The following is a 26,070-nucleotide window of genomic DNA, read 5'->3' as shown; positions in this document are numbered from 1 at the left end:
TGTCGATTTTGGATGTAGGATAAAAATGAGCACTTTACATGACAACAGCTGAAACGTGATCAAGCCGTAAGGTGAAACGCGTTGTTTCCTGGTGAATAATCGCAACTGGAGGTGTCCGAGTACGTCTGTTTTGAGGAACGGATTAATTGTATGAATATATATATATATATATATATATATATATATATATATATATATATACATATACATATACATACACACACACACACCTTCTTGAAAGAGCGAGCGCAGACCCAAGTTGTGCTTAGTTTAGTTATTTATTTCCCCACAAAATCTAGTTGCGTTTCGGCCGTCCCTCAGCCTTGATCACATGACGCTATATATACACAGATCAGTTGACTGGGGGTGAGTGTTTGATTTGCTCAAACGCTCCGTCCATCATACCCTTTTGTATCGCTTTGTTCGCCCTAAGTGTGGCAGGGTATGCTCAGACGTGAGTCCCTTGCTCACTTGGCCACTGGATTCAAGATAGCCTGGCTGATGAGGATTATGAATCCGAAACCGGTCCCAGGATGCTTGTTTCCGGTCCAGGGAAGACATGGCTTGGCAGTTCGGGCTGGACTGTTCCCATGGGGCACAGGGTCAGACTGATTTGCATAATGGCCATGTCTGAACTGGGGTGGCTGAGTGGGCTAAAGAATGGTGATGGATTAAACCCAGATCAGTTGACTGGGGGTGAGTGTTTGATTTGCTCAAACGCTCCGTCCATCATCCCCCCTTTTGTATCGATATATATACACACACACTGTACAAACATTGCCAAAGCCAACACAAGGGCTATAATGATACCCCATGCAAATATATGCACAATGAAATTCAATTTGCAGATGTTAGCACAATATACCCATTTGCTTTTACCAGTGCCTGCATTATATTCCTGCAACATTTATTGTGCAGAAATCTGTCCTATTCCACCAGCCAAATTACAAAATGCTACCTACTCAGAGGTCGTTTCATAGGTCTTTTCACTGCAAGGTGCAAAATTATTTAATCTGTACGAAAATATACACTAATGCACTGGAAGAACAAGTTACTTGCCTTCGGAAAGTTATTATCTGGTAGCGACATAGTCTAGCCGCAGATTACTTACCTTCTGAATTTTCCGCAGGCGCCAGAGGACGGCGGCTTATGACTTTGTGGGGACGTTGAGTGGTGAAGTCGTATAAATCCCCTCCAACATGCGAACGTCAGTTTCTTCTGTTAAGCCTTATGCACCAAAATGCGTAGCCACTATAGAAACTGGCTGTGGACACAGTGTGACAAAAATATCAATGTATCTTTAAAATAGAAATAAATGGTATAATAATACCCAGACAAGGCCCATAAGAAAAGACCCAACATTGTGATGAAGCAATTGGAAATTAAAGGTATGGCAATACCAAGTCAATATTTAAGTAGTAAGACCAATTGGTCTGTTGAATTGCACAATTATGTGAAACGTGGATCACTAGTATATAAAACCAGTATTGAAAAGGGGTATAACCCTCACAGTGCATATTGCTCGCAGAGCGGTGAGGATGGGCAAGTGTTAAGGAATCTGCGGCTAGACTAGGTCTCTACCAGATAATATGTTACAGAAGTTAAGTAACTTGTTCATCTGATAAGGAATGTGTGGCTAGATGTCTAACTTTTTAAACAAATCACACTGCTATACCCACATGGAGAAGGGTGGACGAACTGATCCTATCAAAGCTCTCAGAGTGAACCAGCTGGTCGAAATTGACACAGACCAGACTTATGTAGGAATTAAACAAGACAGAGCACGGCTCTCCATGAAACCTATGGCAATGACCATAGACAATGTAAATAAGAACAACCCCGCAGGCACAAGTAAACCAAAGTCTCAAGTGAAACCGGAAAGTACCCCATCAGAAGACATCGGACAATAGTCAAACAATCGCATCTAATCCCCAAAGGGTAAGTGAGTCCTTGGACTAAAAGCAAAATGAAGGCCATGAAACCCGCATTCTCATCAGTAAAGAAATACCTGCAGGAAATCTGTCCTGATAATTCCAAAAACGGAGGGCTTCCAAAACCCATTCCCATTAAAACCAAGATGAATAAACCTATTCATTGCAAGGCCGTGAAGATCAACCAAAGCATTAAAACAGATAAACGGCAAGTCAATTTCCAAAACAAAGAAACCCTCTTTTTTTTTGTTAAACAAAATTTCTACCAGCGTTCACACAATGCATAATACCCGCAATGACGAAAAGATGGCAATTAAACAGATATGAATCTGCTATAAATATTGATCCATTGTACCCAGATCTATATATCCACATTCCAAGCATACATATAGATCCTGACGAAAAACTTACAGTGAGGAGAGAGGCAATCACGTCTCATAACATTTTTTCTTTTTAAGATTATTATATAACTTTATTACATATAGCAGAGCTATATCTTTCTATGTGTAAACACATATGCAACACACACCTGTAAACTATGCATACACACACAGATAAACGGAACTGAAAAACCGGTACGAAAAAAAATACAATATAATATCAAGATAGATATCACACCCTCAATAAAAAGCTTGAGCGACTTAGCATTAAAATAATACTGCCTGTCAAAAGTATCCTAATAGGCTGGTACTACCTAAATAAAACCCACATGAAAATAAGCCCTTGCCAGTAGCAAGCACTTACGACCACACTTGGCCTCCTAGACGTTCACGATGAATAAAATAAAACAAATCCCTGGAAAATACACAAAAAGTGAACCCAGTTTGGTCCACAAGGCATATAAGCTCAAATCCAATCTGATTGTAAGGCAGACAAGCGCTCAAATACGTATAACTGGTTCTATAAAAACACACGAAGCACCCGACCATATGTTCACACTATGATCCCTTAAAGGTCTATAAGGCACAGAAAATAACAAACGTCTAATAGAGAAAATGTCTCCAATGAGACAAAACATCCAACCTCCTGGCAAGAAATGTATGACTATCAATAGCCGAAGGGGCATGGAAATATCCAGGAGGTTTCTAAAGTGAAGAAAGATCAAGAAGCAAACCTGCTCTTCTGATAAAAACAGAAATCTTTCAACCATCGAAGACATGGTTGTAAACCACTTTAAGGTAAATATTCAGACACTGCATCACAAAAAACCTTAGAAGCAGAGCACACGGGACAACCATGTTCCAAAATTGAACAGGAGTAAATTTCACCTTCAAGAATAGGGGAGACTAAGACTTGGAGTATCCAGAACACCACAAATCAGACACCTTGAATTGCAAACCTAATGACCAACAAAAAAGGGCACCAGGGAACACATTTCTAAGTGCAGGTAAGGAATGCATCACATAATAAAGCAGACATAACCCCCTCACCGGGAAGCATGGATAATTTTTGGCTAACACAAAGGCCATCCATGCACCACTTTAACACAATGCAAAGTGCACCCCGCTAAAGTAGCAAAAAGGACTGCGTTAAAGTAACAAGAGATCAAAATTGTACTGAAGAGGAAATTCAAAGTATTCGTAAACAGGCATTTGCAATTCATAGGTCTCGCATTTACGCGGGTTTAAGCTATTAGCATTGTAAATGACAATGCCTTTAATTTACATTTTAAAAACGAAAACATAAATGAAAGTCAGTCATTGTCCTTTACAATGCCAATAGGTAAAACTCATGTAAATGCGAGACCTATTGCACTGCAAATGCTTGTTTAAATTGTCAGTGTATAATTGCTGTGCGTCTTTCTTGCCAGTGCCACTCCCTGCAGACATGTTTACTGCTGTCCATTGGTGCATAATGATGACGCCTCGTAGGGGTCAATGTGTAATACTTCCGGGGCAGAGCTTGCAGTATATTGGCAGTTCTACTTAGGGACCCTTTGTTTCTGGAGAAGTGGCCTCCAGCACTGTACATGCACCTCAAATTGGAGGAGTTTCCAGAAATGGGCGCAGAACTCTATACAAGGGCCAAAAAAACGGGGCGCAACATTCATGGTGACACTTCGAGAACGGACATAGTGAAATAGCAACCCTTGCGCTGCTGCCAGAAATAATCTGGACACAAGAATCCAGATTGGGCCTTCGGGACTCGACATTAATGTTTCCGGTGTCCCCTCGCAAAGGATGTCTGCTGTTCTAGAACATCTCTGTTATTTGTGTCAACGCTGACTGCAGCGCTGCGATCTGTCTGCAGCGCTTGCAGTGGATGCGCTGCTGGAACCTGCATTGCTCTCAGTAAAGTCACTGTTTGGAACGGCAGTGCTTACAATTAAAGTAGTAATGGGATCTGCAGTGATTGCAGTGCAGGCACCAGTGGGATGTTTGCAGTGGTTGCAATGAAAGCACTGCTGGGACCTGTCTGCAGTGCCTGGCGTGGGAGGCACTGCTGGGGTCTGCAGCAGAGGTTTCAGATCGCCGATGCTTCCGGGGGAGGCAGTGCTGGGATCAGCAGTGATCACGTTGGAATCGTGGGACAGGATGAGGAAGAGTAGTGCGGGTTAGAGCACTGGCCTCTAGCTTGAGTTGAAGGTACTGAATTAAACTCTGGACTTTGACCGAGGCACAGCAAGTCACCACCGACTCGGTTTATGAATGACGTGGAATCGCAGGAGTGGATGCCCGGGGGCTGTCCACGCTGTGGCATCACTGGCTGGATGTCAGCCTCCTGCCTGGCACACAAGATGTCCGATGTTTATGAGACCGATGAATATGGAAAACCAGCTTCCTTAAATAGCACTCTGAGAGTCTGTGGCTGTCAGGGAAGGAAGGGGGTGCGTAGCGCTTCCCCCACGGCTGCGCCCTGCTTTGGTGCCGGCACTCCATGCACGAAGACATTCCAATTACCTGCCGCTCCCGCTGGCAGCCTCCACCCGCAGCCGCCCGGCTCGCGGGCGCTGCTACTTTTAATACCGCTGCCCACCGGAGCCACTAACTGCCGCTTTCCCATTCGGTACAAATTACTTTCCTTCTGAGAAACCTAAACAAGCTGTTGCCATCATGTTTTCACTTAAATAAAATTTAAAAAGCTGTTGCCATGAGTGACACTTGCACATTGCCTGTCCAGGCGCATGCACATCTCCTGTCCCCCTTTGGAAGAGACCTGTGCACGTCGCCTGACCGGGCATGTGCACATCTCCTGTACCCCTTCCAAAGCTTAAATCGACAACAATAGATCTCGCCAAAGCGACAGCGCATACGCTGCATCGCTAGGCGAGACCTAAAAAAACAAGTATACACTCTGTTTACAAGGTCTCAAATTTGGCATAAGAAATATGTCTCTATAAGAAATACTGCACATCAGCAGTAATGCACACCTGCATACCAAACTGCTTTGAAAGAAGTGAAAAGGTAAACTTACTAACTGGAAGGCACATCAACTGCAAATGGCCAACTGAGCATGAAGCCAACTATCAGAGGAAAAAGAGAAAAAATATACCTCAGGTATCATTATACCACTTAAACTGTTACAAACGGCAGTGAAACAATAACATCTGCACAGAAACACGAACCAGGTGTAATCAAAAGAAGGACCCATCAATGTCCTAACAAGTTAAGCTCTTTGAGTACTTTAATACTGGCTCACAATTAAAGAACATATCAGAGAAAGAGTAACTAAGACTCTGTATCACTTCTGTTATCATGGTAGGGCCTCAATGCTGAATCGGTCTGAGCTCAAAAGATAGGCGCCGTTAAAGGGCATATCGACTAAAGTCACCTGCACAGCCTCTGAAGAACCTTAAGTTCTTAATCTTAACTATGCATGACGCTGAAGCGCCAACAAAGGTGCCATAGCCCGGCCTACCGAATCAGTAGTATCCATGCCGCACCCGATTATTAGCTTAGGTGCCTGTTGCCCATCTCTAATCAAGCTTTCAACATCAAGAAGGATGTTATCCAGTGGTGATGGCAACATAGTCTGCAAGGTATCTCACAGAGCGTGGGGAAAACGTCCTAAAACACAAGATGTGTTGGTAGATCTTAAAGCAGAACTAAAGATGTGCTTACCACATGCATCTTGACTCCTGGAGTGCCTCTTTAGTGGAGTCTTAGGTGAAGAATACATATCTTGAGAGGCTGTAGCTGCCTGCACTACCAGGCTATGAGTGGTTTAAGGAGACAAACTGAATCTCCTGGAGCAGACAGATGCCTGCAAGATATAGCACAGTCCACCGAGTCCCCTGTGTAAGGCTTGGCCCAAGTATCGAACAATATATCAAACAGGGTCTTGCTGTATGGAAGAACAGGCTCTTCCCCAGACTGTCCTTGATAAGGGATATCAATCAAAGGGTTGGTGGAATTCTCCGCCGTAGGCAACGACAAGTCCAAAACTGCAGCTACTCTCCTCAACACATCTGCAAAGGAGGAACTTGAATCAGCTGTGACTCCCTTGCATCACCTGCCACGAGGCGACTCCCGAAAGTCTCAACTTGAGGAGGAATTGAAAATGGCAAATTTCCAACACTGAGGAGGTAGCGATTCAACGACGACTGGAAGGAGTGAGACTGATCAGCACAGCCGAAGTCAATGTCGAATTTGGCTAATCAATCATGGACGCCGAAGGTGAAGTCCCCCGAAGGGCTGTGCACGTGCATCGTAGCAGAGTCGGCCGACGCCAAACCAACGGTCAACCAACACACCGACGTGTGTTCCCCCTACCTCCTTGAGGCCAATGAGTGCTTTAGTGGAAGGTGGGTCCCCAAAGGTGAGATGTAGAGAGTTATAATACTCTCTCATCTGGGCCATCGCAGCCCCTGCTCCCGAAAAGACGGGGAGACACAAGGTGGAGTCGCAAACGGCCTCCTCAACTGGTGAGCGCGAGGAGCTGTGGGAGACTGAATCTCCATGCAGTGAAGTCAGGGGAAGCTGGGACTTCATACGCCTGCGCTTACCCTCGAACGTTTCTGAAGTACAATGTCCTGGAGAATGACTCTGGCTCCTAGAACAGCTTTGCGAACTGACCTACACATGACAAGACAACAGAGACCGCAAAGTCTCCGAGGACCGCAACAGACATGCTGCCAGCAACTTCATACAGTGTTCCTTGAGCGCCTACTCTTTTAGCCTCTGCAGGAGCTGCAATCCTTGGAGTCGTGATGTTCTCCCAAACACCACAAAACGGTATGTGGATCCATACCGACATTTGTCGAGAACAGGACCCACAGGGCCTAACGGCAATGACATTGGAGAAAGGCACACTGTTACAGCCGAAATCAATGTCGAAGTCGGATGATCGATCATAGCATTCAGCTCTTTAAAACTGGGAAGCAAGATGGCAGGATAGTGCCAGAGTGTGAAGCATCGAAACTGAAATCCGGCAAAAAACTGTCGAAATTGGCTAGGAAAAACGGCCTGAGGATCCGCTTTTCTGGATCTGCGTTGCAGCGCGGAAAAGAAGAAACTGACCTCCGTGCGCCGGGGAGGACTTATATGACTCCACAGACGTCACAACTGGAGTTGACATCACAGAGTCAAGAGGAGTCGTCCCCCGGCGGCAAAGGGACTGATGAAAATTTTCCGGCTCCAGTCTGGCACCTGGGGAGAAATCAAAAGTTAAGGAATCTGCAGCTAGATGTCTCTATCGGATACATAGCTATTAACCAAAAACCATTCTGATAGCGCTGGCACTGAAAGGAACTACTTTGAGGGCGGATGTGCTCTTTGTGAAAAAGCACACACAGTGAACTTACCCAATGGCTGAAGTGGTCTAACTCATTGCCACATTAAAGAAGCTGTAGTGTACGAGGGTATGGGAATGTGCATGACAACAGACCAATTGAAGAGCGCTGGCATTAAAACTTCCATAAATATATCACACATACTTTGAGTAAAATCAAAAGCTAATGACTAACATCAGACCGAAAAACTATCATTTTTAGGCCTGAGATAGCAACGACCTTTTTTAATTCGTAAAAATTAAATATTTAAAGGGAGATCTCAACCAGTTCTCTGAATCAACTGAACTGTTGCATCATACACATTTTCTTCCACTCACAACATACAGCATGGGACAATGGGTAAGTCAACTTCCGGCATTGGCTAACCTTACAAGGAATATTGGCATTCAGCTCTTTAAAACTGGAAGCAAGATGGCAGGATAGTGCCAGAGAGTGTGAAGCATTGACACTGAAATCTGAACTACCTCTAGTGTAATATACCCCTCTTCTCAGCTCTATAGTGCTGGTTTGCGGACTCTAAATATGGGCCACAGTATTTCTGTGAAAGGCACATTTAGAGCCTGTTGCTAAAATATCGCAAATTCTGCTTTTTTATACCACAAATTTTTCTTTTGAGGCTTTAAATTTGGCAAATCATAATGCAAAATCTGGGTGGCTCCTTCATTAGGGCGGAGGAGCATCGCCCTACTGCTTTCTCGCAGTGCGAGAAGCAGAAACATTAAAATACCATTTTATGTTTCTGCTTTTTGCTCTGCGAGAAAGCAGAAGGGTATGCCTCAGTGGGGCAGGCGAAATGGGGAGGAATGGCTTGCCCAATGCTGTGGGCCCTGACTGTTTGGTCGGCCCTCTGGGGCTTACCAAACCAGTCATGCGCACTCTGCATTTTCTCTATATAAGCTGCATGCAGCCTACATAGAGAAAATGGCCTACCCATAGGCGCCCGGATGGGCGCTGTCCCCACCAATCACAATGCTACCATTGCATCGTTGCGATTGGCTTAGGGGAAGGCAGGGAGGCTGCCTGCTTCCTGTTCCTGTCAGAGGCAGGAGAGCAGGAAAGCAGCAGGAAAACGCGGGACCTGGCCAGGAGCGGAGGTGGCGCGGGACCCGATAAGGTACTTTTCTTTGTTTATTTTTTTCTAAATCTCCCCCACCCCCCCGCATGAACCCCGCCGCGACCCCTCCACCCGCCCTCTCACCTTCAAGTCATGCAAGCAGCGACTGCCAAAGAACCCATAATTTGACAGGTTTGCTCATATCGGAACCACAACAAGACACTTCATCTTTCAGTCAAATCCGATGCACCACTTCAACTTGATTGCTACCTAATTACATCCCCAGAATGACTTTATTAACCCTTCACTTTTGTAAAGCCCACATAGGAACATCAACCCCATATCAGCCAAAATGTTCGCAATGCAAAGGACACTTTGGAAACAAAAATCTAATAGCAGGATTACATACTTGGATACTCATAAATATCAAGTGTAGGCAGGGCCAGCGCTAGGCATGGGCAGTGTCTGCAGCTGCCCAGGGCCTCGCACTAAGCCTACCACCATGGGGCCCCGCACCGATCGCTTGTCCTGTTGTTTCCCTGTCAATGCAACTGAAAGAAAGGTGTCTCCTTGCAATTAGGAGGAGGGGCCCTCCCCGGGCCTCTCAGGGATGGTGTCTGGAGGCCTAGGGGAGGGAGACGTTTCCTCTTGTACCAATTGCAAGGAGACCATTCAAAGACACTGCAGGAGGCCCTTTGTCCAGGATTTTAGCGCCCCCACGGTTTTAACTTTCAGCCCACAAGCAATTCTCACACCTATCAGGCAGAAGGTGTGAGAATTGCTAGTGGGCTGAAAGTTAAATTTGTGGAGGCGCTAAAATGCTGGACAAAGAGCCTCCCGCAGTGTCTCTGAATGGGCTCAAGGGGTCACTTAAGAAATTTAGAGGGGCCTCGCACATTACCTTTTGGCACAGGGCCCCGCAAATCCTGGAACCGGCCCCGAGTGTAGGCCCTAAAACGCCAATCCCCAAAGCTCGCCAAGGCAAACAGAATATGCTGTGAGGTTTAACAGAGGCTGGAGAGTAACTTGGGATTTATCAGCATCACAACACTCAAAACAGTCATAAACTGACCTTTCAAAGCAAGAATTCATACCAGGCCACCAATATTGGTCGTCTTTAACCTTTATTTTTGATAACATCAATTTATCCTCCATGATGTTGTAAAACCTTATCTCTTAAACTTGATGGGGGTACTTCCACCTCTCAACAAAAATTCAGACCAATCACTTAATTAACTTCTGACATCCTAATAGCCCATGACCTCTTCGCTGAGATTACTCTTACCACACCCTTAATATATTTACATACTCTTCCTTACTTCCATTCAAGTATCACCCTCACAGTAAACTTCAATACACTAACTTACTTTAGAAGACTGCGACAGAAAATGGTTAACTAACTTACACAATATATGTGTTCTAGTTTTATAGATAGTGCAAATAAAACAAAGTTATGCAGATCGGTTGTCAAAATTACTACAGTGGAGAATGGTGCCTAATCAAGATTATCAGAAGGCTCAGTGCACCAATTAACCAGACCTAAAGAATATATAATCTGATAGAGTTTGCCGCTGCCTCGGTGGTGTAGTAATGTGGTAAACTGGTCCGCCTTTCGGCGCTACATCCGTGAGCAACTTTTGAGGATGTGGAAAACGACCCACACTAAACTGCTGAGGCCGGGACAGTACGCCCCATCCTGCTACTTCCCTGAAGGGAGAAGAAATAAAGACTCCGTTTTCCACTAAAACACTGTTTACTTCCCGACCACGCACACAACTCCGCAACCCGATTGCTTTCCTCCAAAGACTGACCACCCTTTCGCATTCAAACAAACACAAGTCACACTGAACGCCCACGCTCTAGGCTCCTCCTAAAGGGGCTGCGGGTGGAGCCCCCTGTAGTCATTGAGTAAGCAGCATATACCAGGAAACAAGGCATTCACCAGCGCAGAAATAGAAATAAAACAAGATTAACTGTATAAAGAAGACTGCACTCCAGCCTGGTCAACAAACATACCCCCCCCCCTCAAGAAACTGATGGGAGAGTATGTGCCTCGAAGTCGGTCTCCCTAAAGAGGAGCAAGGACGCGCTTGGCGGAACAACTCACCGCGCGCTAGGCCGCTGATGCTGCCGGTCCGAGGCGTCGCTGCTCCGTGTATCGTTGCTGAGCCCGGAGGTTGAAGGGGCTGGGGGCGGAGGAATCAATGGTTAGGCGACGGAGGGAAGTGACTCACGCTCTATGCGCGCGCAAGTTCCCCCTTCTTCCTCTGGCGCAGAGGCCTTCGCTTCCCCTCTGTGACAGCCCCTCCTCCCTCCTTCTTCCGGCCCCTCCCCGCACTGTGTGTGTAAACGGACGAGCTCAGCGTGGGAACCTTAAACCCGCCACCTTTCCCAGCACCTTTGTCACGGGTACCTGCGCCTCGCGTTGGTCTCTCCGAGAAGGCGTAGTACACAAGCGCCTACCTCACCTTTTTACGTGTTGTCATATTTGTAGGCGCTTATCACGCTTGCGTTCTTGTCCTAGAAAGCATTCATAGAGGCTAGACGGTGATGTTTATTTTCGTTATTTAAAAAAATATACTTGTCAGCGATGACGTTTGGAAATAGGAGGGAATGGGTCTGATACTCTCCGTCTTGTGCTTTATACATACGTGTTTTATAAGTAACCTTGCCTGCGGGGCTTATGCGGTTTCTATTTGGTGGTGGCCATCATAAGGTCAGTCAAAATGTCTCGGGATGCTCATATAGGTTGATCGCTACAGATCGTATAAAAAGTGACTGACCCGAAGGTGACCATAGCTGGTGAAGCCAGCAATCTGGTCTTATAATAAACTCAGTATCTTGAAGATATACTGGCACCACTGCCAAAATGAAAGATGCTGGCTGTGATAACATGGAAAGGGAACCCAGGGAAGTCCAATGCACAGCGCAAAAAAAATTACCATCTTGAAAATGTGGTTGTAACCCGCAGGTTTCGCCATGAAGAATATACATTTCTGCGATTGGCATGTTTGTGTAATAACGAAACTTGGTTTAAAAAATGTGTACTAAAATAATATTTACCGTTTTTTCTCAGATCTACAAACAAACGCTCGTTAAAACAACCTCAGGTGTGGCCATTATTTCTGTTAAAACCCATATCTGGTTCTGATTTTGTTCATATTGACCTGAAGCGACCTTTATTGTAATGTGTCCAAAACCAGCCTAAAAGCGACTTCCGTTACGAGATCCGTTTTTTATTTCAATGACCAGTGCACTTTCGAGTTTGATTTACATCAAATTGGCTACTTTCCAAGATCTTCCGTGCAGGAAGTGTAAACGTTTTTATGAATGGCGCGTAGGCGAGTGTCTTAAAGCGGTAGTAGGAACATATGAATCACCAGTAGGAGCACAACTGCCAATCACGCCGAGCTTATCAGTTTTCTCGTTGGTTGGTCAACCACGTATATATGAAATCACAGTTGCGAAGGAATAATCGGGTAGGTTGTCGCTGCTTCACAGTGACCGGACAAGACCGAGACTGACCGTGCTTGGGTTTTATTTTATTTTATTTAATGCATTTTTATAAAGCGCGGGCTTTACCCGAAGGTGTGAGAGCACTGTACAATAGAACCAGTTACGTTACACGAGAGAACTGTTGCAGGAATTAAACAAACAAAAATAGCAGGCCATAGAATCGGAGCGACGCAGGCAAAAGGCACACAATCTCAAGCACAGCAGACACAGACTGTACAAGCAAAAATAAGAATAAATATGACAAATTATACAATGACTAAAGAACTTCCTGGCGAACAATAGCAGGCCATAGAATCAAAACAACGCAGGCAAAAGGAACAGAATTTCAAACGCAGAAGCACAGGATGTACAAACAAAAATAAAAATATTTGTGACAAATTCACAATGACTAAAGAACTTCCTGGTGGGGTCTGAGAAGGAGGGAATTAGTTCTGAAAGTGTATTTGGAATAAAAGAGATTTGAGGTCCGCTTTGAAGATCTGGATGGAGGTGATGGCACGGAGCAAAGGAGGAAGCGAGTTCCAGATTCTATTACAGGACCGGAGGCTTCAGATTGTCTTTGAATCTAATTTTAAATGGATTGGGTATTTCTTTGAAATTGCCTTTATCTTCATTGTATGGTATTACTGTTGTTTCGAGGGAATGGTGCATTAGTGGGCGAGCGCGGAGTTGGAAACGCGTCTCGTCAGCCCGCTTTCTTTTCATTCCTCTGTGGCTTATGTGTGAGGTTCGTGCCGTTTTCAGGGGTGTTGATGCTACGGTCGCTGACCGGGGGTAGACCGTCACCGTAATTTCAGTGAGCTTTTTGTTCCCGGGGTTTGTTTGGCCTTCCCACATCAGTCGCGCGCTTCTCGCGCATGCACAAGGGCTCCCCTCATCGCCCGATGACGCTGTAAAGGCCGGGTGGCTCTCGGCGGCGACGCGCTGAAATTGGGCTATCTTGTGGGCGGATTTCAGTCGCGTTTGGGCAGCGCGTTAGCAGCGCGAATTTTCCCACACTTCAAACGCGTTTTTTCACGGTGATCGCTCTGATCCAGAAAACGCCTGTCCCAGGTTGTAAAATTCTGGCCTGATGAGAGTGGGCACACACTCTTTATATTACTGCATTGGCCTGGGTCTCTGACCCCTTGGAATACAGCTTTGCTGAGGGGATCTGTAGTGAATATTTCTGTGTGCTGGTGGGCTGACCCCCCCACCCCCATTACCCTCCTTGTGGCTGTGAAAGAGTCTGGCATATACTGATAAGTTCAGTGGTATTTACTTAGATTGTTCATACTTAAAGCCACCCCTAATAATGGATGATTGGGAGCAATACCCAGAAGAGTATGCTGAGGAGGAGACATATGACGGACAGCAGGAGGCTGTGTTAGAGGACAACCTAGTGAATGCTTTGGACGTCTCAGTCCAGTCCTCTGTGAACAGGGCTATGGAGACCACGGTCCCGCAGACTGTTCACAGAGGACTGGACTGAGATGTCCAAAGCATTCACTAGACTGTTCAACAGGCTTTAGCGGGGGCTCTGCGCCCTATCAGGAAACAGCTCGAAAATTCTCAAAGGACCCCAAACGTGGCATCGACCGCGCCTGGCGGGGATGCCAGGATAAACTGCTGGATGTTGTGGGCCCTTTGGCCAAAATCCTGGAAATGGCCTTGGCAGCCAAGGAGTCCTCTCTCTCGATAGATCCTGATATTTTGACAGGTTGGACCCAACGGGCTATATGCCTCATAGGCAACGCAAATTGCGCAATCTCATCGGAAAGACGGAAGTCACTTCTGATCCGGATGGACAGCAACCTTATGGAGCTGGCGGAAGCAGAACCCGGACCCCTTGCGGCGGGACAGCTCTTTGGGGAGCGCTTCGTCAAGGACGTTGCAAAGTATGTCGGTACCTTTACTACCCTCGATAAAGCGCAATCTGGGATAAAACGAGTGTTCAACCAGGGTGTTTTTAATCGGGCCGGGCGAAGCGGGGGCCGCTCGTCAGGCCGTGGTGGTCACCAAGGTTCCCAGAGAGGCGACTTCGGTCGCGGAAGAAATGACTATGATTTCACTCATGGAGGTACCTTCTACCCATCCCGCAGGTTCACCAGGTTCAACAGAGGGCGTTTCCAGTCCGGCAACACCAGGGCGAACTTCAAGGCCCAGCAGCCCACAGGTGAGCGTTGTAGACCTTTCTCTTCCTTCTTTGGGGGGGTCGCACTCAACACTGTCTACGTCAGTGGCAGGAGCTAACTCAAGACTCCTGGGTTTTGCAAACCGTACAGGGTTTTCAGTTAGAGTTTTACTCTCGTCCATTTCAGTCAAGTCCCCCAGCAAATCTCCATTTTTCCCAACAAGATCACAGTTTTATAGATGAGGAGATTGCAGAGTTGCTACGGAAGCACGCGATAGCACCATCCAGGGGGCCTCACGGCTTCTGCAGCAACATCTTTATTGTACAGAAGAAAGGAGGTGGAAACAGACTGGTTCTGAATCTCAAAGAATTCAACCAATTCCTAACGTACAACCATTTCAAGATGGAAGGTATCCATCTTCTAGCAGATTTGCTGCAGGAAGAAGATTGGATGGTCAGGTTAGATCTCAAGGACGCATACCTATCCATTCCAATCTTCCCGCCGCATCGCAGGTTCCTCTAGTTCAGCTAGAACGGCCGATGCTACGAATATTTGGCTCTTCCTTTCGGGCTCTCCTCAGCTCCTTGGTGCTTCACCAAGGTGATGAAACCAGTGGTGGCCCACCTCAGAGAAAGGGGTATATGGCTCATAATATACCTCAACGACATCTTGATCATGGCACAGAATCGAGCAACACTCAGGCAGCACCTCGTCCTTACGACATCGCTGCTTCAGAGCCTAGGTTTTGTTATCAATCCGAAGAAGTCGGTGATTATGCCAACTCAGAAAATAGACTTCCTCGGATTCACGATAGACTCACAGTCGGCCCAACTGTGCCTTCCAAAGACGAAACTGAAGGACCTCAAGAAGGAGATCCTAAAGTTATTGAACAGTCAAACAGTCACGCTCAGGGCGATAGCAAGAGTAGTGGGGATATTGGCCTCATCTATTCAAGCGATATTCCCGGGCCCTCTTCATTACAGGGCCCTTCAACGCCTAAAAATCAAACATCTCCAGAAGGGACTGTCCTATTCGGACGTCATCCCACTGTCTCGGGAAGTCAGGTCAGAGCTACAGTGGTGGCTAGGCCATGTGGACGCCTGGAACGGCAGAGCAATCTTCGGATCTCAGCCAGAGGTGGTAATCGAGTCAGACGCCAGCCGATGGGGCTGGGGCGCACGCTGCGAGGACATCTCCACGGGCGGCAGATGGTCTTCGCAAGAACTTTACTTGTACATCAATTGCTTAGAACTGCTTGCAGGGTCGTTCGCAATTCAGACGCTATCCCCGAGGCAGACCTCATGTTGTATCCTCCTCCGCATGGACAATGTGTCAGCGGTGAGATACATCAACAAGTTGGGCGGCACGAGATAGTCTCTTCTTGTGCAGATTGCCAAATATTTTTGGCATTACGGTCTCACGAATCAGATCTCAGTGATGGCAGAATGCATTCCGGGTCAGTCCAATCAGGTGGCGGATTGGAGCTCCAGGCACCTCAGGGACTTCAGCGACTGGAAGTTGCATCCCGAAGTCTTCCAGTGGCTTCAGAAGATTTGGGGTCCATTCCAGACGGACCTCTTTGCCTCCAGACTCACTTACCAGATTCCCCAGTTTTTCAGCTGGAGGCCGGATCTATTGGCGAAGGCGACAGATGCCTTTCTGCAGGACTGGTCGAATGCGATACAGTATGCGTTTCCCCCGTTCTTGCTGATCCCCAGAGTGATGACGCAGGTCATCAGGCAACGGGCGGAGTTGGTCATGGTGACGCCGTGGTGTACGTCCCAGTCGTGGTTCCTCAAATTGTTACAATGGAGTTGCGATCTTCCAAGGTTACTTCCGGAGTCGGAATCGCTGTTGCTGGGGCCTCTTCAGGAGTACCGGTAGGTATGCACCTGGTAGTATGCAAATTGCTTAAAGGTATTAGGGTTGCCAACCCTCCCCAGCCCAAATATAGGGGTCTGTGGGACGTTTCCAAATATAGGGGTCTGTGGGACGTTTCCTTAGTGATATCTTTATTCAACAAATGGCCTATTAATGCACTCCTATCTAGGAAGTAGCTATCTGCCAAGATGGCCATGCTGCTTTGCCTGTCGTCGTGCAGACGTTCCTCGGATGTCAGAGCGCTTGACGTTACAGGTAGAGTATTTACCCCTGAAGGGGTTTCATTTCATATTACAGGTCGTACTAAAACATTGTCAAGATATGTTAATTATAATGCTTTTCCAGAAAATGAAAAATTATGTGTGGTACAATGTTTAAAGACATATGAGGAATGCACGAGGGCCTTAAGGCCTCAGGGTTGTAGTCAATTGTTGATTGCACTGCAGAAACCTTATAAACCTGTGGCAGCCGCCACCATTGCCAGATGGCTTCGATTCATAATGCAAGAAGCTGGTATTGACACACAAATATTTGGTGCTCATTCTGCGAGAGGCGCAATGGCTTCAAAAACATTCATGTTGGGTTCTAACATTCAGGACATTATGCGTTGTGCAGATTGGTCCTCTGAGTCGACATTTAAGACTTTTTATTATAAGCCGGTGGGTGATATTACTTCTGTGGTTTTTAAAGAGCGTTAAACTAGCATAATCTGAAGCCTCCGGTCCTGTAATAGAATCAAAAATTTGCTAGCATTCGCGCCAAGAACTTTCAATTCTATTAAGGACACGGAGGCGAGGATTATCCCACCCGGCTTGGTTAAGTGTAACAAGCTTGCCCACCCATATATTCAGTGATTACGGTGGTTTCATTTCCTTTGTTTCAGGATCAGAAAAGAAGTCTGACTAGACGAAGACGGCTGTCAGGAGCATATTCTTGAGGACCATATTTTCTTCCACGTTGGAGGAGTTGTACAATTATTCAAGTTATCGTTTGGACTTGTTCGCTTCAAAGAAAGAGGAAGATGGCAGCACGCTAAGGGTTCTTATGGACTGTGGGGGCGTGCCTATACATATGTGCATCATGGGAAATGTAGTTTTGTTATACTGTTATGATGAAAATATGCATTTTCATTGGCTGCTGTGTTTTTGCAGTAAAGATTGAGAAGCATAATCCTCGCCTCCGTGTCCTTAATAGAATTGAAAATTCTTGGCGCGAATGCTAGCAAATTTTTGATTCTCACTGCATTACCTGAGAACGATTGTGCCAACAATTTTTCCCTTTTGAAGGAGGGGGGTTCAAGAAGGAACTTTTTCGCATTCCGAGAAGGTCTTGAGCCTCCAGACAGTTTGAGTTTATTCGCCAGATAGCGAGGCGAGGAAGAGTGCAAAGCTTTGTGAGGGATGCACGCTGTTTTGTAGATAGCTCTAGCCTCGATGGGAAGCCATCGGAGAGAAGACAGGATAGGAGTGATGTGGTCACTACGTTCGGACCCTGTAATGAAGCGAGCTGTTGAATGGAGGACGGATTTGAGGGGGGAGAGGTGAGATTTGGGAAGGCCAGTCAGAAGAGAATTACAACAATCCAGTCTAGAGAGAACTAGTGATTGGACCAAGATTTTTAGGTCCTTCTCCGGGAAGAACCGACGAATCCCCCATAAAAGGCGCAGTTGATAACGTGCGCTCTTGGCCATACAGTTGATGTGTGAGATTAGGTTGAGTCTTTTGTCAAGTATGACACCTAAGGATTTAGCGCAGTCCACAATGATGGGTTTACTGTTGAGTAGATTTGATTGATCCATCCAGGATTGAACAGGAGGCGGAGAGAGAGAGCTAGATAAGAGGAGGAATTCTGTTTTGGAGGGATTGAGAATGAGTTGGTGAACTAACATCCAGTTGTGAATAGTATTGAGAGTAGAGCTGAGTAGTGAGAGATCATGACAGGAAGACACCTTGAGGTAGATTTGGGTGTCATCCGCATAGAGATGGAAGAGGATTCCAGATTTGCTTAAAAGGTTCCCTAATGATTCCAGATAGAGATTGAACAGAGTGGGAGCAAGGATAGAACCTTGAGGGACACCTTGACCAACCACCAGTGGAGAAGAGAGACTGTTTGCAATCTTGATCATTTGGGATCTGTCCGAGAGGAAAGAGGCAAACCATTTGAGTACTGTGCCTTCTACGCCCATTCTCTGTTGAAGAATGTTAAGGAGGGTGTTGTGATTAACAGTGTCAAAAGCTGCAGAGAGGTCAAGAAGAATCAGAAGGCACGATTCCCCCGAGTCGAGAATATGCAGCGCATCATCGATCACTTGCAGCAGGGTTGTTTCTGTGCTGCAGTTTTGAATAAAGCCCGAATGGAACATGTCGAAGAGATTATTGTCCATAATGTGTTGGGAGAGTTGTTTTGCAAAACATTTTTCTGTGATATTTGAAAGAAAAGGGAGATTGGTGATGGGGTGGAAGTTATTGAGGTCAATTGCATCTGCAGAGGTTTTTTTTTAGAAGGGGGTAACCTGTCCTGTTTTGAGGACAATTGGGAGGGATCCTTGACTGAGGAAGAGATTGACTAGCCTGGTCCAGTAGGAGAGAGTGTTAGTATAGAAATCAATGGCGATGCCACTGGGAATGGGGTCGGAGGAATGGTTGGAGGGTTTGGTTTCGCGGATGCATTTGAGGAGATCAACCTCTGAGATGGCGGCAAAGTTCTGCCAAGTGACTACGGATTTTCGCTCCTCGATGGGGGTGGGGTGGTTGACCTGTTCCACCAGAGATTTTACCTTTTGATCGAAGAATATAGCGAACTCAGTTGATTTCTTAGAAGCATCCTCAGGCTTGATGGTTTGGGGAGAACAATTAGGGTTTTTGATGAGGTTGAAAAGTTTTTTGGGTCTGTTTTTAGCTGAATCGAGGAGGGATCTGAAATGTGATGTTTTTTCCTGGAAGATGTGCTTGTGGTATATGGATCTTGCGGAATGTAAAAGAGAGAGGTTGGGGTTGGATGGAGATTGTCTCCAGTGCTTCTCCAAGATTCTAAGGTTTTTCCTTTCGTCATAGAGAGCTTTGTTGAACCAAGGAGCTGATGGGGTGGGTCTTTTCCTTTTGCTTTGGAGTGGAGCAACCTTGTCGATTTCAACTGCAAGGATTGAGAGGCAAAGGGGAGTGAGATCGTTGACATCTGTATTGGGGTCTAGACTAGGAAGAGACTCCATACCAGAATCACATAGAGTCTCAAGATCAATGTTTTTTGTGTTGCGGAACCACGTAGAGGCTCTTTTGGGTTGGCCAAGAGTTAAAATGTGAGAGAGGTGAAAACAGAAGGGAATGAGAAAATGGTCAGACCAGTCAACACGGATGGGTGAAGCAGTGGTAATCTGGTCTGATTTGGAAATCACAAGGTCCAGAATTGAGCCCTTGGCATGTGTAATTTTCGAGCAGTGCTGTGCAAGATCGTTAGGTTAGAGAAAGGTTGCAAGCTTGTTGGCAGCCGAGTCTTCCACAGAGCCCCAGTGGAGATTGAAATCGCCTAGGAAGACCTGCGGCTCGCTCTCAGATTGCGCCTCAGTTACGTCTGGTTCTGGCAATTTTTAATTCTAGAAAAAATGATAAAACGAAATGATGAGCCAGGTAGTCAAACACGTCCTTATAGCTTGCATTGTTCTATATCTTAAATTATAACTTCCTTATTTGGAGCCTCGGAAGTACGGTTCGATTGGCAGTTTTTCAGATATTTCGCATTCTAGGCGAGCTCCTCACTCCAACACCTGTGCCTAGGTTATCACTCACATAGTCTCAATTGGATGCTCAACGTTCGGCTTCGTTCCCATAATCGATAAACTTAAACTAGCAGGCTTCCACTTGGCACTTTTAACATTTTTATTTCAGCGCTTTCAGCGCTGCCAGACTCTGAAGTACCACACATAGTGCCTTACAATAGGTGTAATAAAATATTACCTTGCGCACGTTTGGAAATGGAAGTTAGACGACATAATAAGTACCACAAGGAGGCTAGTGTGAACTACTTCATTTGTGGTTTGCATCAGTATAACTCTAGGGCGTTTAAAAGATGAAAACATTTATAGTCCGCAATGTCTGAACGTTTCAAGAGATCGACATTGTGCTAGTAACATACATAGGATATTTGAATTGAGTAGCAGTTGTGGTGTGGGGAAAATCCTTTAAGCAGTGAAAATCATTTAATCATCACATCTGCAACAGAGGGAGTACAAACATTTGTTGCATATGCTCAAACTAATACAGTGGGAGAGTGACCGTGCTATAAGAAAAGCACAAGTCAGTCTCAAATTACACACACTGCGAGTCTAGTCTAATAATAATAATTTTGGCGAACATCCAAAACTTCAATATAATGTTAACAATAGAAAAAGCTTCCTGCTTTTCCGTTATGTCCCACCCAAATAACACACACATTTCCTTCAAGTGCAGGTTTTTCCTGTGTTTGTGACTTCTAGAAGTCACGCCACACAGACTACAATTGGAACGTTCTCTGCTTGACCGATTTCCTGTTACATATTCAAGTCAGGAAATTTCCCAGCAAACATACAATGGGAAGAAAAAACACTTAAGTCAGACCGCATGCAGACCTTTTTTTTGAAAGATGGTTGTAGGTCATTTTTTGGCAAGACCGGAGGCTCCTATTATGCTTTCTTATCTTGCATTTATTTAAATAGCAGCCAAGATAAGTACAAAAACTACAGTTCCTAGAGGGCAGAGCGAACCGCTGGCCAATGGGAACACACAAAGTCAAAAAACCATAAACCAATGAGAGCGCAGTCATAGGTATAACATCAGTACTGACTGCGAACAGCCCTCTTTTCTTCCTGCTCTCAGTCAGATAAGTGCCTTCTATTTGTTTCTGGTTATTGTTTGACTTTATGTGAACTTATTGGTGCAAATTATTAATGGTTTTGTTTTTCTGGGATTTATTTGCCGCCCTTGAGCTTTCCCGCTCTCTTTCCCTCGCGTCCTCGTAAGCGCTCCGCTTTTCCTGCGCTTTGTTCCCCCCTCTCACGCACGTTGATGATTGTTTCCAATGCATCACACGGCGGCAGTTGCTTCCGTTTCTTCCCCTCACCGATGTGTGTGCCTCCTTCCAACACGGCTGGTTATGTTCTCTTCGGAGCTTCGTCCTCCTGCTCCGGTGACGCCCCGCCTTTGGTGGGAGTGGTTTGTGAGCTTATTCTCCCTGGTTTCCACCCTCTGGCACTCCCAGTCCTGGCTCTTAACCCTTTTGTTTCCTTTGGGTCTTCTCTTTAATATATAATGGAGATTGACCGCTCTCCTGGGTCTGACATGCAGCATAAGGAAGCCTATAAAAATATATATATATATGTTTATCAATAATTTTGTGGAATAATGCTGTAGAAGCTTCCATGAAACGTTTTTCCAAGGACATGGAAAATTCTATGTTTTGTCTGATGTCCAAAGCTTTGGCCCATTCTGCGGGGGGATAGCAGAAAAAGAAAGTTGGTACCCTCTTCGACTGTCTCTAGAAGTGCGTCACGCTTGGTTAGCGAGGCTCCCTCGCACATGAATGAGGACTTAGTCCCTCTCAGGCCTCCTTCCAAGGAGGGGTTTTCCACTTCTGATGATTTATTTGACCTCTTTGACATCTCAGACCCTACTTCCCCTCCTGCTTAGAAAGCAAAATCTGATTCTTTCGCGTTCACTCCTGTTTTGGACTCTGACGGTGCTCCTATGTTTCATCCTTTTACCATTCATCATCCTAATTCCACTGAGTGGTTCCTGGCCTCCCATGTTGGCGATTATATTTCTGCTAGACTCTGTCTTCCCTTGGACAAATCCTCCAGGTCCAAGCTGAAGTCTGAACGTCCCAAGTCTTCTTTGCCCTCTAACATTACTGTTGCCCCTTCCATTGATCAGCCCTTACTAACGTTCTGCTCCAAGTTTAGTAAAGATCCCCGCAAAGGGGTGGACAAAGCTTGGTCCACCTGCCAGGACAAGCTTCTTGATGTTGTGGGTCCTTTGGCGCGTATTTTTGACCTTGTAGAATCAGCTCGTCTGGGTGGTACAGATTTAAATGCTGAAGATATCTCACTGTGGGTTCAACAAGCCTTTTGTCTCCTACAAAATGCCAATGCCGCTATCGCTCATGAACGCCGCAAGGGCCTCCTGATAAAACTCAACTCTAAGCTGGCTAACTTGGCTACCCTTGACACTGGTATTAAGGCGGACAGCCTTCTGTTTGGAGATTCTCTCGTCAAAGACTTGAGCAAGTTCGTCACTGCTTTCGCTTCTCTTGATAAGGCTTAACCCCGGCTGCAATTCTGCCGCGATGCAGCGGTTTAATTGAGTGGGCGGGGCCACGTCGGCCAACGGACGTGCGCAGCACTACGGAGGTAGTGCTTGCGACGGCCGTTGGCCGACAGAAGCAGCGAAGGTGTTAACAGTCCATTTAAAAAGTGTTTTCCCCTCGGGTTTTTGGGCGGGCTGGCAGAGGCCGGGGTCGCTCTGTCGGCCGCTCCTATTAAAATCAAGGCTCCAGAGGATCCTCCAATGCAGGTTACCAAGACTACAAACCTCAATTCTACTCACAAAGAGATCGTGGTTACAGAGGTCAAGGACAGAAGAACTTCCGCAACAATGCCCAACAAGGTAGGTCCTTCAACTCTTCCCCCAGTTGGGGGTCGCTTAAGCCTCTTCATACAAAAATAGTACACTCACCGCAGATCCCTGGGTTCTAAACTCGGTCCAAGGTTATCTTATAGAGTTCTACGCGCCACCTTTCCAAACAGTTTTCCCTCCTGCTCTAGTTTTTTTGGCAGACAAGACTCAACTCATTTCAATAGAGCTCCAAAACCTGCTCCAACAACAGGCTTTTCAGATTGCTTCTCTAGATCCCTCTGGTTCCTCAGTTCCATTTTACTAGTTAGAAAAAAGAACAAAAGAAGGCGCCTAGTAATAAATCTAAAGTGGTTCAACCAATTAGTGGTGTATCGCCACTTCAAAATGGAAACTAACATTCACCTACGAGATACCCTTCGACTGAATGACTGGATGGTCCAGATAGATTTACAGGACGCGCTTACCATTCCTATTCACGCTTCTCACACCAAGTTTCTTCAGTTCCAATGGTTAGGAGTAACCTATCGATTTTGTTCCCTTCCTTTCGGCCTGTTGTCCGCACCATGGTGCTTTACAAAAATCATGAAGCCGGTAGTGTCTTATCTGCGATCCCTCGGGATCAGACTAATCATTTATCTAGACGACATTCTGATTATGAATCTGGACAAATAGAATATTCTGTCCGATTTGCACACCACTCGTTCCATGCTTCTAGATCTGGGTTTTCTTCTCAACCCCCAAACATCTATGCTCATTCCTTCGCAACACATTTAATTCTTGGGCTTTCTCATGGACACTTCCACAGCTTCTCTTCTTTTTCCTCAGTCAAAAGTCTCAGCCATAAAGTCAGAAATTTCTCACGTTCTTCGGACCCCTCTGGTCTATCTCAGATCTCTTGCAAGGATCATAGGTCTGCTCTCTGCTTCTATCCAAGTCATTTTTCCAGGGCCTCTTCACTATCGTGCCCTTCAGCGACTAAAGATCCGACATCTTCGTCAAGGGTTGGCCAACTCCGACCTCATCACTTTGGATCAGGAGTCTCGTATCGAGCTTCAACGGTGGATCGACCATTTAGATGAGTGGAACGTGAAAACTATTTTCGCTTCGGCCCCACATCTTGTATTAGAATCCGATGCAAGCCTGTCGGGGGATGGGGCGCCCGCTGTGGGCAATATCGACTGGCGGTACATGGTCTCGCGAGGAGTCGAGATTGCACATCAATTGTTTAGAGATGCTGACAGGCTCCTTCGCAATCCAAAGCCTCACAAAGAACAAAGTTTGTTGTCCCATTCTCCTTCGTATTGACAATGTTTCTGCGGGCCGATACATCAACCGTCTAGGTGGCACCAGGTCCAAACCACTCCAGAGTTAGCAAAGAATCTATGGGAATATTGCCTGGCAAACAAGCTATCTCTCAAGGCAGAGTATCTTCCTGGAGATCTCAACTCCATAGCAGATTGGCACTCTCGCTATCCTTGAGATTCCAGCGACTGAAATTGCTTCCATCCGCCTTCCTATCTCTCTCTCCTATCTCTGTGCCTCTTGTCTCAATGCCCAATTGCCCCATTTCTTCAGTTGGCGTCCGGATGCTTTGGCCCTGGCTAAAGATGCTTTTCTCCAGGATTGGTCCCTCCATCTCAACTATGCCTTTCCTCCTTTTCTGATGATCAACAGGATGCTTTCCCAGTTGCGGCGCCAATCCACCTCCCTGATCATAGTGGTTCCATTCTGGCAATAACAGATTTGGTTCCCATCTCTTCTGGAGATGGCGGTGGACTTCCTGGTATGTATGTATGTATGTATGTATGTATCGCATACTTTTATAGCGCAAGCTGTCACCCGGAGGGTATCCTGGCGCTTTGACTCTACCTGGCTATGTGCCGTCACAGAATTTACACTGCCCTTGGGAAGAGATAAGACTTCAACCATTTCTTAAAGGAGGTAAGTTCATTCCAACTCCTCAGGAACAGGGGAAGAGAGTTCCAGAGTTTTGCAGCAGTAAAACCAAAGGAACGGCCTCCCATCCGTATCCTCTGAATTCTCGGGACTGCCACCAGACATGCGGAGGAGGACCGTAAAAGTCTAGCTGCTGAGTACCAGGAAAAGAGCTCTTACAGTAAGACCGGCCCCTGTCCGTGAAGAGCCCTAAACACTATACAGGACGCCTTAAAACATATACGCTGGTGAATTGGTAGCCAATGCAGATCTTTTAGCGCTAGAGAGGAGGAGGCCGAGCGCATTCGAGAAAGGTCAAGCTTAGCTGCCATATTCTGCAAGCGCTGCAACTTCCTGATCAAAGTGCTTGGGGCACCCAGAAGTAGTGCGTTGCAGTAATCAAGCCTGCTAAGAATGATACTGCGCACCACCTCCGGTCTAGCCGGTGCCGGAAGCAAGGGAAGGATCTTACGCAATGTACATAGTAACATCATACATGTAGCAATCGTTTTATTTACAAAGGCGTCAAGCTGAAGATTTGGGCCAAACATAACGCCCAGATTGCGAGCAGTATCCGCTGCCTCAACTGTGCCCGGGAAGGAAACTGGCCAGAAACCCGTCGGCAAAGGGCGAGGGGTACGATCCGTGGAGCAATGCAACACCTCCATTTTGGATCCATTGAACTGGAGGGAGTTGTGTTTCAACCAGTCCGCAGTGGCCGTCATGCAGCGATGGAAAGTTTCCTTAGAAATGGCATCTCTGCCTTCAAAGGAAAAAATTAGCTGCGTGTCATCGGCATAGTTGATGACCGAGATGCCAAGGGATTTGATCAGCCTAATCAAAGGATGGAGATGTAGATTGAATAAAATGGGGCTGATTGCAGACCCATGGGGCACCCCTTGTCCTACCCTTCTAGTACCAGATCTAAAAGGCGGCAAGGCCACCACCTGATGCCTGTTATGAAGGTAGGAAGTTAGCCAATCCCGGGCCCGGCCAGCTACCCCAACCTCTTCCAGTCTACTGATTAATGTGGAATGGTTGACCGTGTCGAACGCGGCCGACATGTCGAGCAGCACTAAAAAGGCTGCCCGACCAGTGTCGACCCGCGAATGAAGATCGTCCAAGACAACCACCAGCGCGGATTCCGTGCCATGGGCTGGCCGGAAGCCGAACTGAGCCACACCCAGGCAGGTGTTAGCCTCTATAAAACTGGACAGGGATTTGGTGACAAATTTCTCCATGATCTTAACGGGGAATGGGAGCAGCGAAATTGGCCTATAATTCGCTGGACAGGTGGAATCCAATG

General features: G+C 46.3%; 1 protein-coding gene across 1 annotated transcript in view; it reads right to left on the bottom strand.

Moving 5' to 3' along the window:
- KBTBD2 (kelch repeat and BTB domain containing 2) overlaps positions 1-10,984 on the bottom strand; it is a 169,209-nt gene extending 158,225 nt beyond the window's left edge. Inside the window, exon 1 of the mRNA XM_078688246.1 lies at positions 10,824-10,984. The gene's annotated coding sequence lies outside the window, so the exon portion shown is untranslated. The remainder of the gene's footprint in view (positions 1-10,823) is intronic.
- Between the last annotated feature and the right edge of the window lie 15,086 nt (positions 10,985-26,070).

This window comes from Lissotriton helveticus, chromosome 4_1 (genome assembly GCF_964261635.1).
Source record: "Lissotriton helveticus chromosome 4_1, aLisHel1.1, whole genome shotgun sequence".
In the NCBI taxonomy this organism is placed as follows: Eukaryota; Metazoa; Chordata; class Amphibia; order Caudata; family Salamandridae; genus Lissotriton; species Lissotriton helveticus.
Note: the sequence above shows the minus strand (reverse complement) of the source record. Positions and strands in the feature narration are given on the sequence as shown.